At 44.4% G+C, this 22,160-nt stretch overlaps 1 pseudogene; it reads right to left on the bottom strand.

Moving 5' to 3' along the window:
• Positions 1–455: 455 nt before the first annotated feature.
• Positions 456–21,688, bottom strand: LOC148453597 (uncharacterized; annotated as a pseudogene).
• Between the last annotated feature and the right edge of the window lie 472 nt (positions 21,689–22,160).

The following is a 22,160-nucleotide window of genomic DNA, read 5'->3' as shown; positions in this document are numbered from 1 at the left end:
GTCATGCCCGCATGATGTCTGCCTGCCCTGCGCTAAGCAACCTACTGATACTGCGAGAGTGACGATGCTGTCGCCAGCATCGCTGACCCCCACGGCAAGACCTTCCACCGTCATCCAAGGTGGTGGGAAGCGATGAAGATCCTAGGGAGGACTCATCGTAGTCGGCCATATGTGGCTAGAGGCAGCGGGTAGCAGGAGCAGATTGAGTCACAAGCACCATGCAGGCGATGGTGCCATACATAAGATGGCCACTGGCAGAAGGAGCAGAGGACACTAATTGGGTCGGCGAAGTGAGTCAGGCCTAGAATGCAGGATCTTGACAGGGGAGATGGCAGTGTACTGAAAGGGAGGGGGTTGAGCAGAAGGAAAGGAAGCTGACAAGGGGAAAAACAAGGGGCAGAGACTGGGGTGCCTGGTTGGAGAACACTAGTTAGATCTTCATCTTCCTTCCATACTCAGGAGATCAGACACACCACTGGCCATGGAATGCACTGTCTGCGACACAGGGGACAGTTGTTTTTTTCCATCCATCTGGATATGCAACTTGGATGATTTCCGTGGTTGCAGGGCAGAACAGTCAGTCGCTCTCCTTCTTCGTACTCCATTAAACAGACAGCACAGGCTTGTGTCGGTTCATCCTCTGCAACAATGAAAGATGGGAATCCAGTGATTTATTGTACCATGGCTTGGAGATTCTGCCCATTCTCAGCTGGTTGCTGAGAGGGATGAGGATGACTTGAACCAGGGGGAGGAATGGATCTAGGCTTGGTCTGTCTGTCTTTGTTCTTTCAGACTGCTGTGCAGGAAGAGGGGAAAGGCCTCTGTCTCTGCTCTCCCTTTGCTGCGTGTCTCTGGGAGGAACTATAGATCTCTGGCGATGAGCAGTTATTTCACCTCTTGATGGATTTTAACAGTGTTGCCATCGAGTTCTTCTTTCACCTCTTTGGCGCTCTGACCACAGCCTCTCCTCAAATATGTACTGGAAAGAATCAGCTGTAAAAATATATACCATATATAATGGCCATATTAATTACCCATAGGTGATGTAACAGCAATAACATTTGATTGATAATAGTATTACATTGTACAAGGCTCTTTCAGAATAACAGGGTTGTTTAATTTATTTATATTAGGAAATGTATGAAAGTCTTTGTACGCATAACTGCAAGGTGTTGCTCTTTGAAACCGATTAGATATTTGCTTTCATTTTCTTAACTGTATTTGACAAAAGGCAGACTGTGGTTGGTTGCACCCAGTAGAACAATGTATATAAATGATCCATCAGTGTATAAGAGGATGTGTAAGGAGTAAGGTACCTCACTGTGTTCTACAGTCAGGGACTCCTCAAACAAATGTAGTGGATACTACTGGATTAGTACAGATTAGAATTAGAGATGTGCGCAGACCTCTGTGTTTTAGTTTAGGTTCTAAATCATTATTGTGTTTTGGTTTTGGTAAAACCAGCCTTAACCTGTTTTGGATCTGGATTTCTTAAAAAATGTATAAAAACAGCTAAAATCATGTAATTTGGCCCTTTTCTGTTCCTGCAGTAATATTAACATCAATAACATTAATTTCCAGTCAATTTTGACCAACTCACAGCACACAATATTGTTTTCATGCATGTTCGCAAAAGGATGCAGCAAGCTGGCTGCCTAAACTAAGCAACAGAACAGTGGCACGAACACATGGCAGTTTCAAAGAATATAGCACATCTAGGAAACATAGTGGCACAGCAGCAGCAGACAGGATGGCTGTTTAATAAACTATACAACCCTAAATAATATCTTCATAAATCAAGATCTAATAGCCTAAATAGAAGAATCTAGTAGAAAAAATATTATATACTGCCAACACACTTCTCTAAACAGCAAATTACAGGCCTCACACAAATATAAATTGATAATTGTAGAAAGTAGAAATTGATTAGTTAATACGCTAACAACAAACTTCTCCAACCAGCAAATCACAGGCCTCAGGCCAATACATGTGATTCAAGCCAGAGTAACAGTATAGTAGAAATTGATACCAAACTTATTGCCATAAGTGTCCTTGCAAAAAAAGGATTCAAGGTGAAGTTCACAGAGGGTAAGTGTGTTGTGCAAAATAAAAGCGATACAGTGAAAGCTCAGTGTCAGCAGCTATATATCTCCTAGACACAGAGGAGTGTTATACAATGATGGCCTCTGATTCAAGTCAATCTATGGATCAGTGGCATTGGCGGTTAGGCCACCTGGGGTATGATAATGTCCAGATACTCCTTGAAGGGATGGTGACGGGAATAGCTGTGAACAATCCAGAGAGACCGGCTTATGAGAGTTGTATAAAGGGTAAGCAAATCTGTTGTCCCTTCCTAAAGTCAGCAACCAGAGCTGAGGCGCATACAGACATGTGTGGTCCAATGGATGTGAATGAGTATATTCCAGTATTTACTGACATTCATCGATGAGTTTTTAAGTATGACACAGGTTTACTTCATTAAAGCAAAAAGTAAAGTAATAAACACAATTGCAAACTACAAGAGTCTGGTGGAGACTCAAATGGGCTAAAAACTGAAGATCATGAAATCTGACAATGGCTGGGAATGTAGATGTCTTCTTGAAAAAGTATGGCATAGAGTACCAGCTAACCACTGCATACACGCCAGAACAGATTGGTGTCAAGTGTTAACGAGCAGACCAACTGCATAATTAGCTTGGACTATACCCGGGTCTAGAAAGCCATTTTTGGGCAGTATTAATGTCTACTACAGTAGAGGACTGATTCAGAGAACTCTATACCTGATGTTTTCGCAGTCAGAGTAAACTGAGAAAGCATCTGAGTCGCACTGCGCATGAGCCAAAGTCCATTACCGTACTCACAAGCAGCAAATTGTTTTCTCACATAGAGATTAACAGTTAAGGGCCGCTTGGGGGAGGTGACGGTGTGTACCACCAAAAACTCAGACATGTTGCGACCATTTTCGAAGCTTGTCGCTGCCTGTGTCTGCAATCCTGTATGCACTAAACATGGCTCTGGTGTATCCATTCATGCGGCCATTCTGCGTGATAATAGGGTTATATAGTCACGCATCTTAGAGGCATTTAAGGGGCGGTGCGGGGGCGGGGGTGACCGCCATTCCCATTTTCCGGGAGTGGCAAGGCCAGGGACTGTGTTGACTGACGCAGCTTTCTGGCCACGCAAGCTGGCCAGCCTGAGTAAGCTGACCATCGACCACCATTGGTCACGAAGGTGATTCCAGCCTGCGACCTCGGTCACCGTGCTGGGATCGCAAGTGCAGTAGGAGGTGTCATACACCTCCTGCTGCATTCGCATATTTACAATGAAGGAATGCCAAGCTGCCTGCGCGCAGCTTTGCAATTCCGTTCCAACCTGAATCAGCCCCAGAGTCCGTTTTGGCAAAGTGACAGCTTATGCTATGACTCTGCCTCTGTGTTCCGCATCAGATCTCGTATTGCGCAATACAGTAACCCATACACTACTGAATATGACATTAAGCTCCGGGTAAAACAGCATAACAGCCTATAGGGTTGCTTTTGTGGTCAGAAATGGAAGGACAGTGGCAGATATAGGAGATATCTGTTGTGGTCCCTCCTTGTCAAATTATGTGGATATTTGTGGGTACCCTTCAAATATTCTTTAATAAATATGCCCTATAGACCATGTAAGGAAAGACTATCCTAAGTCCGCTGTGATAATTCCTCCCACGGACAACTGCTCTAGCATAATTATTATCATAGATTTATAAGGCGCCGCAGTGCTGGACAGGGGAGAATGCAGGACATACATAATACTGGGCTCAGCCATCACAGGAGGAGAGAATGCGGCTCAGAGTGGAGTTTGGATTAGATGTCAGGGTACATTAGTGGGGATAGAATAGGTGGGAGTAGGGTAAACTCTAATAAAGAGATGAAATAAAGATGTGAAGGCTGTGGCAGAGTGTGATCGGGCGTGTAAGGAACTCCATAAGTGGATAGCGGAAAGAGAAAAAAACTTATTTAAAAACACATAAAACACTGACTTAGATCATACAATGACTTGGTAAACATGTATTTGTGAATCTATACACTATTTTACTTTGGACCAACCTGGCTGTTGCCATCTCTGTACAGATGCTGGACCCACATAGCTCAGCTGTCAGTGCTGCGTCCATATCTGTCCAGCTGCCCACTAAACTCAACTGTCAGCATTCTGCTCCTTGTGTCATGGATGCAGAGACTATTACTCCCAGCTCCTCAGGGGTTGGTATAGTAGCCACCACCTCCTCCATTGTCCTGTACAATGTGCATACACAGTGTTCCTCCCCATTACCTACCTAAATTAATCCACTATGCATCCACATCTCTCACATCACTCCATCATGCACCTACTCATTACCTTCTATCTTCCTCTTACTCACCTTCTCCACATTTAATCCAAGCTCCTCTCCTCTCCTGGGCAACCTATTTTCAGTATCCTCTTCCCCTGATCACAGAATTGTTTGACAGAGTTAAAGGGTCCATCATATTCTCAAAGCTGGATCTGAAAGGGGCTAATAATCTCATCCGCATTCATGCTGATGATGAATGGAAGACCGCCTTTAATACTAGATATGAACACTTTGAATACCTTGTAATGCCCTTTGGGACATGCAATGCCCCTGCCATGTTTCAGGGCTTTGTTAATGAGATTTTCCGGGACCTGTTGTACGTCTCAGTTGTAGTTTACCTGGACAATATATTGATTTTTTCGTCTTCTGTAACAAAACATCATGAACATGTGAAGGAAGTATTGTCCCATCTGAGAAAGAACCACCTTTACTGCAAACTGGAGAAATGTGTCTTTGGGGTTCCCAATGTGCCATTCCTTGGTTATGTTATCTCTGACTCCAGTCTAGAAATGGATCCCAAGAAGGTGCAGGCGATTTTGGATTCGGTCCCGTCCTCAAACTTTGAAAGCCATCCAGAGATTGCTTGGGTTCGCTAACTACTATAGACATTTTATTAAAGGATTTTCATCATTATTGGCTCCCATTAAAGCGTTGACCTGAAAAGACGCTAACCCTGCCCTATGGCCACCTGAGGCAGAGACTGCCTTCCAACTTTTAAAACAGCCGTTTATTTTAGCTCCAGTCTTACGTCAACCAGTTTTGGATAGGCCGTTTTTAGTGGAAGTGGATGCATCTTCAGAGGCCGTGGGTACAGTTCTTTCCCAGCGTTATGATGATAATCGAGTTCATCCCTGTGGGTTCTTCTCCAAGAAGTTTTCTCCTGCCGAGAGAAATTATGCCATTGGTGAGCAAGAACTTTTAGCAGTAAAGTTAGCATTAAAAGAATGGAGATACCTGCTGGAAGGGGCCAAGTTTCCCTTCACTGTCTTCATTGACCATAGAAATCTTCTCTTCCTCAAGAATCTTCAGTGCGTGAGTCCTCGTTTGGCCCGATGGGCGATATTTTTTGCTCGGTTCCAGTTCACCCTGACCTTACGGTCTGGAGCACTTAATCAAAAGGCAGATGCCCTGTCCAGATCTTTCCAATGTTATGACAAATCAGAGAATTAACAAAATACCCGTTCGGGAGTCAATAGTCTTCACCACCTTACAGCTACAGCCTCCTACAGGGAAGTCCTTTGTGGCCCCGGAGTTAAGGAAGCAGCTCCTCACCTGGGCTCATTCCTCTCGCTTTGCAGGTCACTCAGGTACCCGGAAGACCTTGGAATTTTTAAAGAGAGGCTATTGGCGGCCATCCATGAAAGCGGACATGTCGGAATTTATTTCTTCATGTTCTTCATGTGCCCAGCATAAATCTTCACGTCAGGCACCAGCTGGTGAGTTATTGCCACTACCTATTCCATCACGTCCATGGACGCATCTCTCCATGGACTTCGTCACAGATCTGCCGAATTCTCAAGGGTTCACTACCATCTGGGTCATAGTAGACCGATTCTCTAAAATGGTTCATTATATACCACTAAAGAAATTGCCTTCTGTCCCTGATCTGGCTCTCTTGTTCGTTGAACATATTTTCGGTCTCCATGGTCTTCCAGCTGAGATAGTCTCTGACTGTGGTGTTCAGTTCACAGCAAAATTTTGGAGAGCCTTATGTTCTGTATTGCAAGTAAAGCTAAATTTTTCTAAGGCTTATCACCCATAAAGCAACGGTTCCACTGAGAGGGTTAATCAAGACCTTGAGACCTTCCTGAGGATTTTTATGACATCTTCCCAAGACAATTGGTCTGCATTGCTGCCATGGGCTGAATTTGCTCATAATGCCTCCTACCACTCTTCCACGAACCAAACACTCCAGGTGGTCTACGGCCTTCATCCTCGGTTCCCTGAATTTCAAAACCTGCCCGTCTTTGATGTCCCAACTGTAGAAGACACTGGCCCTGATTCAGAGCCGGACGCTCTGACAAGAGTGCTCGCTCTGAATCAGGGCCCTCCTACCTAAAATTGGAGCGGCCTCCTGGCTGCTCGCATAGCTGTGGGTGACCACCCACAGCTTATGCGAGCGGCCAAAAAGATGGTCGCGATGGTCAAGACCATCGCGACCTTCGGACTTGCGACGAGACCCTGCAGTAGGGTCTCGCTGATGCAAGCCCAGGAGTGCTTTTGGCACTATCAGAGCCAAAAGCAGTCCCACTGACATCACTAGTGATGTCAGTGGGGCCGGCCCCAGACGGTAGGCGTTCCCATGGGAACTCCTCCATCTGGGCAGCAATGCCCCCGGCACGCCCACCAAAGGGGGCGTGCTGTCACTCACCATCGGCAGCATGCCCCCTTTGGTGCGAGACCCATAGCGACGGCTTGGCCGCCGCTATGCGGGTCTCACGCATGCGCACTAGGGCACCATCGACCCGCTTGTGAGCGCTCAGCACTCCTGAGCGGGTCTGAATCAGGCCCACTGTACGGAGATTTGCTTCAATCTGGTCTCAAGTTCGTACTGACCTGGAGAAGGCGTCCTCCCGTTACAAATTTCAAGCTGATAAGAAGCATAGGAAAATACCACGTATGCAAGTTGGAGACCAGGTCTAGTTGTCCACCTGGAACCAACGACTTCGGGTGCCATACATGAAATTTGTTCCACGCTTCATCGGGCCCTTCTCCATCATAGAAGTCATTAACCCCGTGGCTTATCGCCTTCAACTACCCCCTTATCTGAAAATTTCCAATTCCATTCATGTCTCCCTGTTGAAACCCCTGGTGCTAAACAAATTTCACAGAGTTCTGCCTGCTTCTCCCCATGTCCAGACTGAAAGGGGCATAGAGTTTGAGGTCTCCAAGGTCTTGGATTCCCATCTCCGCAGAGGACATTTGCAGTACCTACTGGACTGGAGGGGCTACGGCCCAGAGGAACGTTGTTGGACCGATGCCCGAGATGTCCATGCTCCTGCACTCATCAAGAGGTTCCATGCTGCCCATCCAGAGAAGCCTGGTGAGTGTCCAGAGGCCACCCATAAGGGGGGGGTACTGTCACGGCCAGGGTTTCTCGGCATGGTAGCCACCGGGTATTACCTGTGAGGTCGTTATGGTGGGGGGTCTCTGGCAGCGGTGGTTCTGTGCGGGCACACTGTCACTAGGCCTGGTGAGGTCTGGCGGTGTTTCCGTTCCTTTGGCATGGGTGCCGCCATCTTGCCTGCGGCCATGTGATTCCGGCTGTCCAATCCTGGTAGGTCATGTGCTCATTCCAGCCAGTCACAGCGCGGCACTGAGTATTTAGGAAGGTCCAGAGCCTTCCTTCCTTTGCCAGTGCAACGTGTTTCTCAGCTGCGGCTGAGAGTACCTGTGCCTTACCTGCCTGCTTGTATACGCTTCTGCCTGCATCAGTTACAGCTCACCAAACCTGCATTAAGTTACAGCTCATCAAACCTGCATTCAGTTACAGCTCATCATACCTGCATTCTGTTTTCAGCTCACCATACTTGTATACTGGACTGTTCCTGCCTGTCACTATCTGGACATTTCCCATTAACCCCCACTACAGTTATCAAGTGCACTTTAGTGCTAAACCTGGACTCTTTATTTGCCATTCCCATGTCTTCTAAGTCACTTATTAAAAACTCCACTTTTTCATTTAAGTCTGCTTCTGTGTCTGCTCCTATCACCACCCCGGGTCCACAACAAATTCAGAACCTCACACTTTCCTTTTCCTGTGCACTTAGTAACACAGCATCTGATTCGCACCCATCCATGATCTATTCATTTCATAATCCCTCCCCCTCCTTTGCCAGTTTATTTTGACACTCAGAGCACTGGGCAAAACTCACATTGTGTTATCATCAGACTGCGTCCCCACCCTATATTGGTCCAGAAACTGAATAGAGAAGGCAGCTCCCAAAATTAGCCTTGTTTTAAGTGTGACACCAATTCTTAGCACCAAATGCTGCTGGATGCTTTGTATGTGTGGGACAGAGCCGTAACTAGACTTTTTGGTGCCATGTGTGAGAAATAGCATTGGCGTCCCCCCATTTTTCAAATAGGGACATGCACCCAAAAAAGGGCCATAGCCTCATGGGGAAGGCCCAGAGAAGAGATAGGGGAGGCCTGGGGATAAAATAAGAGGAATCTGCAAGTGAGAATGATAATAACCAGAAAATAGAGAGGCCCAAAATGCGCCCCCTGCCCTATGGTGCAATGGCACAGGCCGCACTACCCTAGTTACGGCCCTGGTGTGGGAATAACATAAAGTGTGAGGCAGGACGTAGAGCTAATGTGCAGCTCATGTCCGCACTCACTAACTGCCCCCCGCATGCCCCACAAAAGTGAGATGACATAGGCGGAAATTTACCAAATCTTGGAGAGAGATAAAGTACAGAGAGATTTAGGGCGGTATTCATGAAAGCTTGGAGAGATAAAATTGTGGGAGATAAAGTACCAACCAATCTGCTCCTAACTGTCAGTTTACAGGCATTGGGGGAGATATACTAAGCCTTGGAGAGAGTAAAGTGGAGAGAGATAAAGGGGGGTATTCATGAAAGATTGGAGAGAGATAAGATTGTGAGAGATAAAGTACCAACCAATCAGCTCCTAACTGTCATGTTACAGGCTGTGCTAGAAAATGACAGTTAGAAGCTGATTAGTTGCTATGAGCAACTTCTCACTGCCCCAAAATTCTCACTTGCCAGGATCTCCGTGTCCACTCCTCCATATTCTCTGGTCCTCCAGGAGCCGTCTTACTTCTCTTCCAGATGTCAAAAATAAATATTCAAACAAACAATACAAACAAAAAAAATATCAAGAAAAGCACAGGTTTTATGGTGCTCTGAACAATATGATCAAATGCCGGAAGTTTTATACCAGTTGTAAAAACAGACTAGCTCTCTCTTCCGAGGCTAGACGTTAGCGTCAGCAACAAGTGCATCAACCTGTCAAAATGGATGACCTGCCCTCACCACTGCAGTCAGGCCGCCATATTTCTTGCTGGCATGAAGAAAACCAGCTGCTGATTATCTGTATTTCTATGAGTGGTGCTGACTATAGCTTCTGAGTTCTGACTAGTTTACACAATACTTTTACAAACTTTCCGAAATGTTCCAATTTGCTTAGAACATTTCTGGTGCACACTTTCTATGTGTCCAAGGCTGTCTTCCATTAGTCTCTTACAGACATGAGACTAAATGTAATAGAATGCAAGCCAGCTCCGTCTCGGGAATACATGCGAATATTCCCGCAAGAATGTTAGAAACAAAACCAGTCTGGTTTTGCCGTTAACATGCTTGCTGCTTTCAAAATACGGGAATACTTGCTTGTATTCCTGCAGCGGTGCCAGATCGCCCTCTATTACATTTAGCCCATGGTTTAGGTTATAGTCCCCTCTCGAGTTTTGCTGAGACCATGGCCTGAAAGAGCCTCTCAAAGAGGTCAGAGTTCAGTTCAGTAGGAGGGGCCATTACTTCATGGTAATAGTTTATTTAGGGTGTTGATAGTTGATGCAGGATCGTAAGGAACCATCTTCACCACAAAAAAGATCCCTGTACCGACTAGCAATCTGTACCCTGTAATGAACCCTGGCTTTAGGTTCTCTTGTATGTAGGTGTCATGGCCCTTGTCACAAGCTCAGACAGTGAGTATTTACTGCCGCTTGGTGACAGGATAATTGGCAATCACTTTCTCTATGGGGTGGTACTGTCTCTTATTTGTCAAATAAAACCATCTGAAACTTGCTCATTTAGGCTTATCTGTACAACACCAAAGCCTTTTGCTGGTGATGACATCATCTGCACTTCATAAATGACCTCCAGTGTGCTTACAGCAGAGACTAGGGGCATATTCATCATGACAATTATTATTTATCACTAGTGATAATTATGTTTTAAACTCGCCGCGAGTTTAAGAAATATTTTGGAGGCATTCATCATGTCCCACTGCCTAAAGTATCACTTCCGAAAAGCTGCTCTTTTTGCGGAGTCAGCTTTTCGGGAAAAGTTATACTATTTTCCTACAGGTGAGGTATCCATAAGGATTTCCTCACTGCATCTGCCCCCCTCTCTACTCCCCGCTGTCTTTCACCTCCTTCCCCGTGTCCGATCCGGCCTCTCTCCGACTTCCCCGGGTCCTTTGGTGTCCGATCCGCCCCCCCCCCCCCACTGCCACCGCGGATGTCCGATCCGCCCCCCCCTCTGCGCCCATCACTGCAATCCGGGCCCCCCACTCCCCCCCACGGCCATCGCAGGTGTCCTATCCAGCCCCTCCCCCCTGACACCTTGCATTTTAAATATTTTAATGTTGACATATGACATGAATATTTTTAAATAGTGAGGATATTAAATTGTAAATTTTATTATCCTCACTTCTTTGCCGGAAGTGCCAGATGGGCAGTCCGGTCCTGCTGATGTGTGATCCCTTTGGGGGCGATTGTGGTAGAAGGAAGATAGAATGCGCTTCTAATATCCACTATAAATCCTGTGCAGACCCTGTTGCTATTAGCATAGCAGGGAGACTGTAACAGACAGTAGATGAGAGAGTGTTTGAAAAGTACTGGTGGGTAGTCGGAGGATGAATGTGACCAAGCCTCCTTGTCAGGCGAAACAATCGTCATTCAAGCTGACCCAGAACTTGGGGAAAGGGGGAGGGGTCTTCGACTGAACACCCTAATTTTACACATAATAAGAGGTGCTACCATGCTGAGACTTGTAGTACAACAAAGAATGCATTTGCACACTTTAAGTACTAAGAACAATGAGTCAAAATAATCCTGATAAACTCTACAATTAACATGGAGTATACAGTAATTGAGGTTCTTAGTACATGTTTGGCCAAAGATGTTTGCCCATCCACCACGTCAAGGTGAACCCCATCAGATTGGTCCCTAACATCCCTAATACTAACACATTGGGCCGTATTCAATTAGAAGCGAAAAGCCGTTTTCCGCGAAAAAGTATCGCCAATCGTGGCTTTTCGCATGGTCAGAACTTATCTCCACATTCAATTCCAGCCGGTTTTCGCCTACACGGAAAGTCAATGCAATTGAATTGGCAAAAAAGATTTGCCTAAGAACAGCAGGAGAAAAGAAGTGCAACATTTTTATTTTGGGGTGCAAACGTGGGGAACCACTCAGAACCCTTGGGACAGTCCCCAAAAGGAACAACTGTATAAAAAATCCAGGGAAAAAACATAAGAACACCCCAAAAAATAACTTTCATTTTGGGGGTGAAAAAGTACAAAGTGGGGGGACAAGCATAAAAACTAGCAAAATAGACTTCTTGGGGTGCTGTAAGGAGGGGCCAAGTGTTTTTGGGATTGCAGGTGCATGTAAGAGGATGTTTTTTGTCACATTTTTTAAAAGTTCACTTTAGAGACATAAAAATATACTAGCACCCATTTTCAAGTACCCCAAATTTGACTGGACTACTTATTTTCACCAAAAAATACTGCTTTATGCCATTCTTCAACACTTTTACAAGGACACTAATAACAAGGATTTTAAACAACTTCAGTACCCCAAATAGTTCTGTTAGGGCTATTGGAACACTTCTACATTGATCCCCAATGTTAGTGCATCTATTTGGGGGGTACACACTGATTTCCCCTATTCAGACAGTACTTTCCGCCTGCTCTGCATTCGCCGTTTGGCATTTTTGCCTGGTTGGTAATTGAATAGGGCAAAAAGCAGGGACGTGCACAATAAGTTTTCTCATCCAAAACACGCGATGTAGGCAAAAAGTCGGGCAGGCGGAACTTTTTCGCCGAGGCGAAACTAATTTAATACGGCCCCTTGTGTCAGCTTATCTAGGACTTACCTATAATAGTGCCCATTCTTAACCTTGTGATCAGACGCCTCCGGCTATCCACCACGGAATTAATGCCCTTTTGAAATATTTTATGTTATGTTCTAAGTGAGGAACCCTCTAGTTCACTCACATCTTTGTGGAGCAATAGCTGCCCCAGTATTTTTAACAGAAATAGCATTAAAAATGTCCATATTAATATCCTCACTACTCTACAAACAAATTTTTTTCTTCTTCTAAAGCATGCCCCTCTTTGCAAATTAACTCCCCTTAAAAGTGTATATTGTATATCTAAAACCATCTAAAACCATGGGTACACCACTAACACATAAAAATGTATCTTAAACTTATACTTCCAAAATCGAGCACACCTTTGGCATTTCATTACCATCCTAAAATGCGAAGTCGTTGGATACTTCTTCTCCCCTATCCTGTGTGATATCTCCCCTCAAACCCTGACATAGTGTAAAAGTCAACATACGACATGTGAGAGTTAGCGTTATGGTTAGCATAAAGGTTAGGTTTATGGTTAGCATTAAGGTTATAGTTAGTATTAGGGTTAAGGTTAGGTTTAAAATTGTTTTTCAGCATTGTCACCATGTTGACATATCATCACTGCCGACATGATGTCATATTATTATTTCGAATCCAGAGGACTCAGCCACATATTAATCTGATGTATTGCATACATTCCTGTTCTTTCATCATAAGATTGGAAAATACATTACAATCTCTATATCTAATAATATCTGCCATACTCTGTATCTAATGAGCCTGATAGCACTAATTGGAAATGTATTGATTGTAGATATTATTGGTGTAAATTATATGTCAGTAGGTAAATGTTTTCAGAAATATAATAATTTTATCTCTTACCATGAAGACTGACATTATTGGTCATATAACAAAGCGTGTCACTTAGAGGCGTTTTACATAAGCCTGCGGTATGTATCTGTAATGGGAGCTGTGCGGTGGAGAAGTGAGTTTGCAGACACATTTGTCATTTGTATTAAAACATCTTTTTGGCCGCTCGCTATAGCTGTGGATGGTCACCCACAGCTATGCGAGCGGCCAGGAGGCCGCTCTAAAAAAAGAGAGGGAGGGCACTGATTCAGAGCGAGCGCTCTGAAAGAGCGTCCGGCTCTGAATCAGGCCCTGAGTGAGAAGGGCTTGCATCATCATGAGAGGCAGAAAAAGATGCCTCCCTGACAGTTGCAGAACCACCACTCATAAATAAAGGGCAACACCTGAGCCTTTCCTTGCCATGTGTGTGGCGAATAGCATGTTGGCAATTTTAGGTTTTTCTGCACTAAACTTTATATTTATTAGCAGTGTTTTTTTTCTTTACTACTGTAAAATATAGATTTTTTTATTTCAGATGTCCTTGCTTAAACCCTCTATGCCCTTGGGCATCGGCGTTAGTAGATGACGTTGAAGGACTAGTATTGTCCTGACTCGCAGCAGCTGCAGCGCTAGTATTTGGTAGCTGCTCCTGCACTTCTCTCGACTGATCGTTGTGATCCATATCGATGAACACACACAAGTTGTACAAAAGCAACTACAATGTAAAAGTATTTTATTTCTTTGAAAATCACCACTCACTGCAGAGTCGCATTACGTATGTGAAGTTGTGAAAATAGTGGGGTACAGTCTGCAGAGTCACAGACTCACAGTATTTATGTAAGCACAGTGGGGTACAGCCTACAGAGTCACATTACTTATGTGAAGTTGTGAACACGATGGGGTATGACCTATGGAGCCACAGACTAACAGTACTGATATGAACACAGTGGGGTATGGCCTGCGGAGTCACAGTACTTATGTGAAGTTGTGAACACAGTGGGGTACAGCCTGCAGTGTCACATACTCACAGTATTTATGTGAACACAGTGGGGTATAGCATGTAGAGTCACAGTACTTATGTGAAGTTGTGAACACTGTGGGGTATGACCTGCAGAGTCACAGTACTTATGTAAAGTTGTGAACACAGTGGGGTACAGCCTGCGGAATCACAGTACTTATGTAAAGTTGTGAACACAGTGGGGTACAGCCTGCGGAATCACAGTACTTATGTGAAGTTGTGAACGCAGTGGGGTATGACCTGTGGAGTCCCAGTACTTATGTGAAGTTGTGAACACAGTGGGGTATGGCCTGTGGAGTCATTACTTATGTGAACAAAGTGGGGTATGGCCTGCGGAGTTGCAGTACTTATGTAAAGTTGTGAACACAGTGGGGTACAGCCTGCGGAGTCACAGTACTTATGTGAAGTTGTGAACGCAGTGGGGTATGACCTGTGGAGTCATTACTTATGTGAACACAGTGGGGTACAGCCTGCTGAGTCACAGTATTTTTTTTAACACAGTGGGGTACAGTCTGCAGAGTCACAGACTCGCAGTACTTATGTGAACACAGTGGGGTATGGCCTGCGGAGTCACAGTACTTATGTGAAGTTGTGAACACAGTGGGATACAGCCTGCAGAGTCACAGTACTTATGTGAAGTTGTGAACACAGTGGGATACAGCCTGCAGAGTCACAGTACTTATGTGAAGTTGTGAACACAGTGGGTTATGATCTGCGGAGTCCCAGTACTTATGTAAGGTTGTGAACACAGTGGGGTATGGCCTGTGGAGTCTGTACTTTTGTGAACACAGTGGGGTACAGCCTGCTGAGTTACAGTACTTATGTGAACACAGTGGGGTACAGTCTGCAGAGTCACAGACTCACAATACTTATGTGAACACAGTGGGGCATGGCCTGCAGAGTCTATACTTATGTTAACACAGTGGGGTACAGCCTGCAGAGTCACAGTACTTATGTGAAGTTGTGAACACAGTGGGGTATGGCCTGTGGAGCCTGTACTTTTGTGAACACAGTGGGGTACAGCCTGCTGAGTCACAGTATTTATGTGAACACAGTGGGGTATGGCCTGCAGTCACAGTACTTTTTGTGAAGTTTTCAACACTGGGCCTGATTCAGAGCCGCTCGCTCTGACAAAGCGCTCGCTCTGAATCAGGGCCAGGTTTTGTTTTTTTTTGTTCAGCCTCGTGGCCGCTTGCATCGCTGTGGGTGACCATCCACAGCTATTGCGAGCGGCCATGATGATTGTAGTAGGGTCTCGTGGCCGCAAGCCCCAGAGAGATTTCAGCTCTAACAGAGCCGGAATCTGTCCACTGACATCACGAGTGACGTCAGTGGGGCCGCCCCAAAACGACAGGCGTTCTCATGGGAACACCTCCATTTAAGCACCCACCCCCCAGCCCGCCCACCAAAGGGGGCGGGCTGTCACTCAACATCGACAGCTCGCCCCCTTTGGTGCGAAACCCGGAGCGACGGAGTGCCCGTCGCTATCTGGGTCTCGTGCATGCGTACGACGGAGCCGGCTCCGTCGTACGCATGTGCTCTGGGCCACCATCGACCCGGTTGCGAGCGCTCAGCGCTTGCGACCGGGTCTGAATCAGGTCCACAGTGGGGTATGGCCTGTACAGTCACAGTACTTATGTGAAGTTGTGAACAAAGTGGGGTATGACCTGTGGAGTCACAGACTCACAGTACTTATGTGAACACAGTGGGGTGCAGCACACACAACAATTTGTTCACAAAACTATTTTCTTTACTTTTTTCACAAATATCAGCAGCACTGGAGTGGATGGACACTGGTCAGATATGTCAGCAGCACTGGAGTGGATGGACACTGGACAGATACATCAGCAGCACTGGAGTGGATGGACACTGGACAGATACGTCAGCTCAGCACTGGAGTGGATGGATACAGCACAGCAGACAGGGCACAGCCCAGACCAGCAGCCAGCCCAGCACAATGTGAAATGATGCACAAATCACCACCACAGGGGCTTAAATAGAATCCAAAACTCGAGAGTATCTGACGCCGGATGATGACGTTTTGTCTCGTTCTGAAGTCTAGAATTGATGGGAGATCCGAGCGGCGGGTTCGGATTCCCTCGGATTGGCCAAATTCAGGTGGGCTCAGTTCTCTGAGAAGGTAATTTCCCTTTTATGTGAGATTTACATGGAGATTGTGATTTTTGGACGTTTAATTAAATAATTTCTTCCTTGTTCCTTAAGTAGATATTATATTAATAGTTCATAATGATCAATAATCTCTTATCAGACAATACAGCTGAGGGCACCATTGGCATGTCATTGTTTACCCAGAATGTTTACCAGATTACTGTTACAATGGCAATTCCCCGCCCAGTTTGAACCTAATCATTACTTTACCATAGAGTCTATTTCATGTAACAGAAGTTTTGGCACTCATACCATCACAGCACTACTATACTATACACATAATTATATTCCTACCAAGTCCTAACACATGATTATTCCAACATGTTATCTTCACTATTACTGTATCACATACCTCACTGCAGGGACAGCAATGCCAGCATCAATGTCACACTCCCCTAATTGTATAGATGCTATGAAATGAATCGTAAAAAGAAAACTTTATAGATTCTTAGAAAAACAACTTTTGATTTCACCTATAATAACCAATTTTACCATAAAAATCTATACTCTTACTAGATGACGTGGGTCTTAGAGGAGAGAGATAAAGTGAAGAGATAAAGTACCAACCATTTAGCTTCTAACTGTCGCTTTACATGCTGTGTTTGAAAAATGACAATTAGAAGCTGATTGGTTGGTACTTTATCTCTCTCTACTGTATCTCTCAACAAGATTTGATAAATCTCCCCCTCGATCTGAAATGTAGTTGGCAGCTTCATCTGGAGTTAGAGAACACCATTAAATCTCCAGAAAAGTGGTCAGGAAGATGTAGTTTAGGTTCAGGGAAAGGATTAACATTAGTATTCAGTGACCACCCTCTGAGATAAATCCTGCTCTGCTTGAGAAAGGACCTGTATCTGATTGTCTAATTTGAGCAGGTGGCATAGACTCAGAATCCATGGTATTAGGTTAATATGCTTTTTATGGGTGCTGATAATTATGAATCATACAATAATGCTTGATAGATTCTTAGGGGCATATTGGGTGCGAGTAAAGCTAAACACCCGCACATGCAAGGTTTTTCCTGCAGGTGCAGGTTTTTTGCTATTCAATTTGGTGCGTTTTCTTTGCTATTTGGCACGCCGGGAGGTTTTTATACTGGCACCTCCAGAGCAAGTGTGATTTTTCTAAAATCTGTAATTTTAGGAACAATCAGTGGGACTTGCTCTGGGACCCTGGCATCACCCCTCCTAATGACTAATTAAGCTTTTGCAAGTTGCCAATTAGCTTAATTAGTCAGTAATTACTCATCTTCTGAAGTGCTGTCTTCTGCATCCAGCGTCGGGATCCGGACTCCAGCAGCAGCGGTGATTATGTAGTGTGTGTAAGTGTGTATGAGTGAGTGTGTGTGTGTACCAGTGTCAGTGTAGCCCCCCGGAATGGGTGCTGGGAGAACAACATCTCCCAGCAGCCCTTGCCCCTCCCACCTGCCCCTGGAGCCTCCCAGCAGCCCCCTCTCCAGTGAGAAGATAGAGGGGAGGCCACCGGGAGCTGCAGAGACCACCGGAAACCCCCGGGCAGGTAAGTGCAGATTTTATTTTTTTTACGTGGCGCAGAGTTTTCAGAGATGAAAACCCTGTGACCACTTTTTTTTTACTGGATACCGCAGTTATCGGGTGCACGCATACCCGTGGTATTCCAAAATAGGGCATGCGGGGCGCAAGGTTTTTTGCCTCGCTAAACTTGCGCCCAATTAAATATGCCCCTAAGAATCAGAAGTTTTGACTTCACCTAAAAGAGCTACCTTTCCCATAAAGCTTTACAAATTTATTGAATTTTAATGCAGAGAGTAAGAATTTACCCAAGGTGCACCTAATAACAACTGCTAATATAATTCAATATAACAATCAGAATGGTGGGTAATATGAATTAACAATCTCAAAGGAAGATTACTCAGTGGAAGTAGTAAAAAAACACATCTAACCAGACAAATATACTATAACTGTAAGTTCAATACACAATTATGTAACAACTGTTAGCAAGGTACAAGGAATAGGCAAAATATAAAAGATAAACACATAAGAGGTCAGGGCAGGCAGCAAACAATCTTAGTCAAAAAAATCAATCATGGGTCAGAAACACAAAAACATACTAATTCAAGCAGGTCCTATAGCAGGGAAACACAACTGAGCCTGAATCTATCACCAGCAAAGTGCTCACTGACTATTTATTCCAGTATGACCCAACAGGAGTCTGATTGCACAGGAGTGTGCGATCAGCATAATTGTACAGCCAACAGTTGCAGAATAACTAAACACATCTTGGTCACTAGGAAACCATGTTTTTATGCAGCAGCTCATTGTGGATGAACCGCAGTGTTCTAATAATAGACACCCATGTAACATCCTACTGCCAAATACATATACTTGTCTTTAGTACATATATTCCTATCTGCACAGTACTGCCTATTAGTACAAACCCTAATGAAGGCCAGTTTGCCCATAGGTTCACACTGTTCTTATCCCCAAGTGCATAGATCCTTGTTGAACAGAACCCCTTTATAACACAGGTCCCAAATGCCAGACAATATGCACAGAGCCCAACTCCATACCTCCAGTCTAATGCATAACTCTTAGCCCTAAGTAGTATTGCTCAGAGGTAAGCACCAATATTAGGTCCAGGTGGTGCAGTGTCTTGATAATTTCTCCAGGAGTCTATTCCTGTACAACAGCATCACCTCCCACATTAGCTATTTACTAAAAATATTGTTTGCTTTTTTTTTTTTTTGTATATTAACTTATATTATTAGTAATAGAGACAAAATAATGTCCCTTAAGTATCTATGACTTCTAGAAAAACTACAACTGTAACATCACGTATTCACGGAAGAAATGTAGTTTGCATTTCAACCGGGAATTTTTGCATTATGCCTCTGAACAGAAATTGACACTATGGATGGACCAGTAGTTATATGTAAAATATTAACTGATACTGCCCTTGTTTCTTTTTAAAGTGTTGATATGTCACATTATAGTAACACATTCAAGGAAATATAGTCAGGTTGGTATTGAGCGCTGTGGGAGGTAAAATGTTTAAGGTATTAAGAGTGGATGAATGAGGGGTAAAACTTAAATAAAAATATATGATAAAAAATAATAATAATATAAAATAAACATAAAAATAAAAAAAATAAAATAAATCTGATAATAAAAATATTGTAGAATAAATGTACATTATTGTTATCAGATTTTTTTATTTTTATGTTTATTTTATATTATTATTTTTTATCATAATTTTATTTTTACCCCTCATTCATCCACTCTTATTACCTTAAACATTTTGCCTCCCACAGTGCTCAGTACCAACCTGACTATATTGTACCCCACTCTTATTGAGCTGCTCTAACACACGAGTGCAGCAATACTATTTCTCTGTACCACATACAAGGAAATGCCATGACATTACTTGTTATTGCTAAAAAGATAATGTTATATGGTTTATGTCACGTAGGCAATCTGGTCATCATGAAACTAAAAGATGCTGTGAGGCAGAGAGAAAACAGCCTTCCTAATAGTTTCCACTGTCCTCAGGACAAACATCAACCTGTTCCCAGCCTGACTCGGTGAGCAGGTATATTACTGGCAGGGTGAAAAGACTTTATAATGTTTATTTAGGGCAATAGTGGGAATTCCAGGGGAGGGATCCTACATGGCTTTATTGTTATGTGAGGTCACTGCTTAAGGGGAATCATTATGCAAATGTCAACAACTCCTTTAACAAAATCCACTGTTAGCTGTAGGATTAATATGTTCACAACTCATTTTGAAAATCTACAAGGAAATAGTTTGTACATGAATAAAATAAAAAAATACACATCAAAATGAATCAGTAATGGACAATAAGTAATATTTTTGTACACTCACATGGAAATGTGTATTATTTGTATTAGTTGGTTCTAATTACCAAATAATAGATGTCATTCAGTATACTTTCTATTCTCATACATTTTGTTAATACATTAATATTTACTATTATTTGATCTTTTCTATACTCTGAAACTGTGAGAAATAAAAAGTGGGAGATACCTCATTAAAAAACAAAGCGCCCAACAGGTGAAGGATGTAAAGGTAAGGAAGACTTTGTACTTTGGATCTACAAGTTGTTTGTACCGTACTGTAGATACACCAAAAGCTTTTGCTAGGATTTGAAATGCTTTAGACATAAAGGAGTAAATTTACAAAGCTCCGTGTTTGCCCAAGATTGCAATCACGGGAGTATTTTACCATTTTTACAAACACAGGAATTTACTATGGCAAAATGGATGTTTTTTTCAGGATTTTAAGAGGTGAACATGGCCGAATCAGCAATTAAATGCATCCGTAAATACAAATAGAAAGAATACGCCATCAGCTGAACATGGCAGTACTTTTCATAGACAGGAATACAACACAGGAATTTACCAACAATCCTGATTATAATCACGGGTGTACTCTAAGCAAACACAGAGAGCACGACCAATAGGAACCCACTACTCTGCCTTACCGTCAGATGCAGTCCCTAGAAGCCGGAAGTTTCATAGACCCCCTCCTGAGCAGCATGTTTGGCAGAAACATACACAGATCAATGTGAACCGTGTATGTTTCTGCCTGTAATTATTAGAAGAAAGGGTTAATTAAAAAAAAAACTAGAGAGTAATTGATCCTGCAGTGGTGTAACCTCCCCAGTGGTAGAGGTAACAGACCCCCCAGAGGCAATACCCCCCAGTCTGTGTTTATAGGTTCCCATTGAAGAATAAGCACTTCCACACAGTGGCAGCAAATTCCCTCAGTGAATAGATTCCCCCCATTACAGTGGCAATAAACTCCTCATCACCCTGTGTGTACTGACCCACACCTGGGGCTATTTATGCTCCCCATGTCACTTAACCCTACCCCCAGCCAGAGCCGAACTGGACATTTTGGTGCCCTGTGCGAGAGAGAGCATTGACGCCCCCCCTCCTCCAACCTCAACTGACTACCTAGAAAAAAAATCTCTAGCAAAAACTCCATCTACTTTTTCTTCTGGGACATCTTCTCATGAGAATTAGCCTCTGCTTCACTCCCCCATCCCCCTACACCTCTCACTACCTACATCTCTCTTCCCACCCCCTGCACCTCTCAGCTTACTTTTATCTAACACACCCGGGACCTGAGACTACCTTCTTCCCTCTCCCCCCTGCACCTCACAGCTTTCTTTTCTCTAACACCCCCTGGACCTGACACTACCTTCTTCTCTCTCACCCCCTGCACCTCACACTACCTCACCCCCAGTACCTCTCAGTTCATGTTTGTTGTCCACGCTGACAGGCTGCTTCTCCCCTTCCCAGTCCACCTGGCTGGCAGTGGGCTCTCTGTGGGCAGATGAACACAAAGCAGGGGCACATCTTGCCAAGACCAGCTGTTTCTCGTCCTCCACTTCCGGCTGGCGTTGGCCTCTCTGGGATGGCTTGGCAGCACCAAGCAGGGACACATCTTTCATCGGCGCTGGGACAGAGTATTGGGTCCCAGCGCCAGGGCATGATGGCAGATGCAGCAGCAGTTTAAACCAATTGCGGTGTGGACCGGGAGTCAATTAGAAGCAGCCGCGTGGCTGCTTCTGATTGGATGCCGGTCCGCAAGCCATGATTGGCTAGCGGCTGGTACCAAATTTGAAATGCCACCGCTTGTTTTTGATCGCCCGCCGGTCCGCGATTGTTTTGCAGCGGGCAACATGTATATACTGTGGCTCCTGACCCGATACTCTTGAGGGGGCGGAATGAATTGCAGGGGCAAGGCTGTTGGCATGTGTCATGTCAGATTGTAGTGGGCGGCCAGCTCTGCCCTCGGGTCAGTGGCGCTCTGCTCGGTGGCACCGGCCGCACCATCCTAGCTACGGCCCTGCCCCCAGCTATAGTTCTCAGAGATGAACTTCAGTTCCCCTCATTGCACCAAGTTTTACCTTACTTATTGAC

This window comes from Taudactylus pleione, unplaced genomic scaffold (genome assembly GCF_031769625.1).
Source record: "Taudactylus pleione unplaced genomic scaffold, aTauple2 ptg001126l, whole genome shotgun sequence".
NCBI lineage: Eukaryota > Metazoa > Chordata > Amphibia > Anura > Myobatrachidae > Taudactylus > Taudactylus pleione.
Note: the sequence above shows the minus strand (reverse complement) of the source record. Positions and strands in the feature narration are given on the sequence as shown.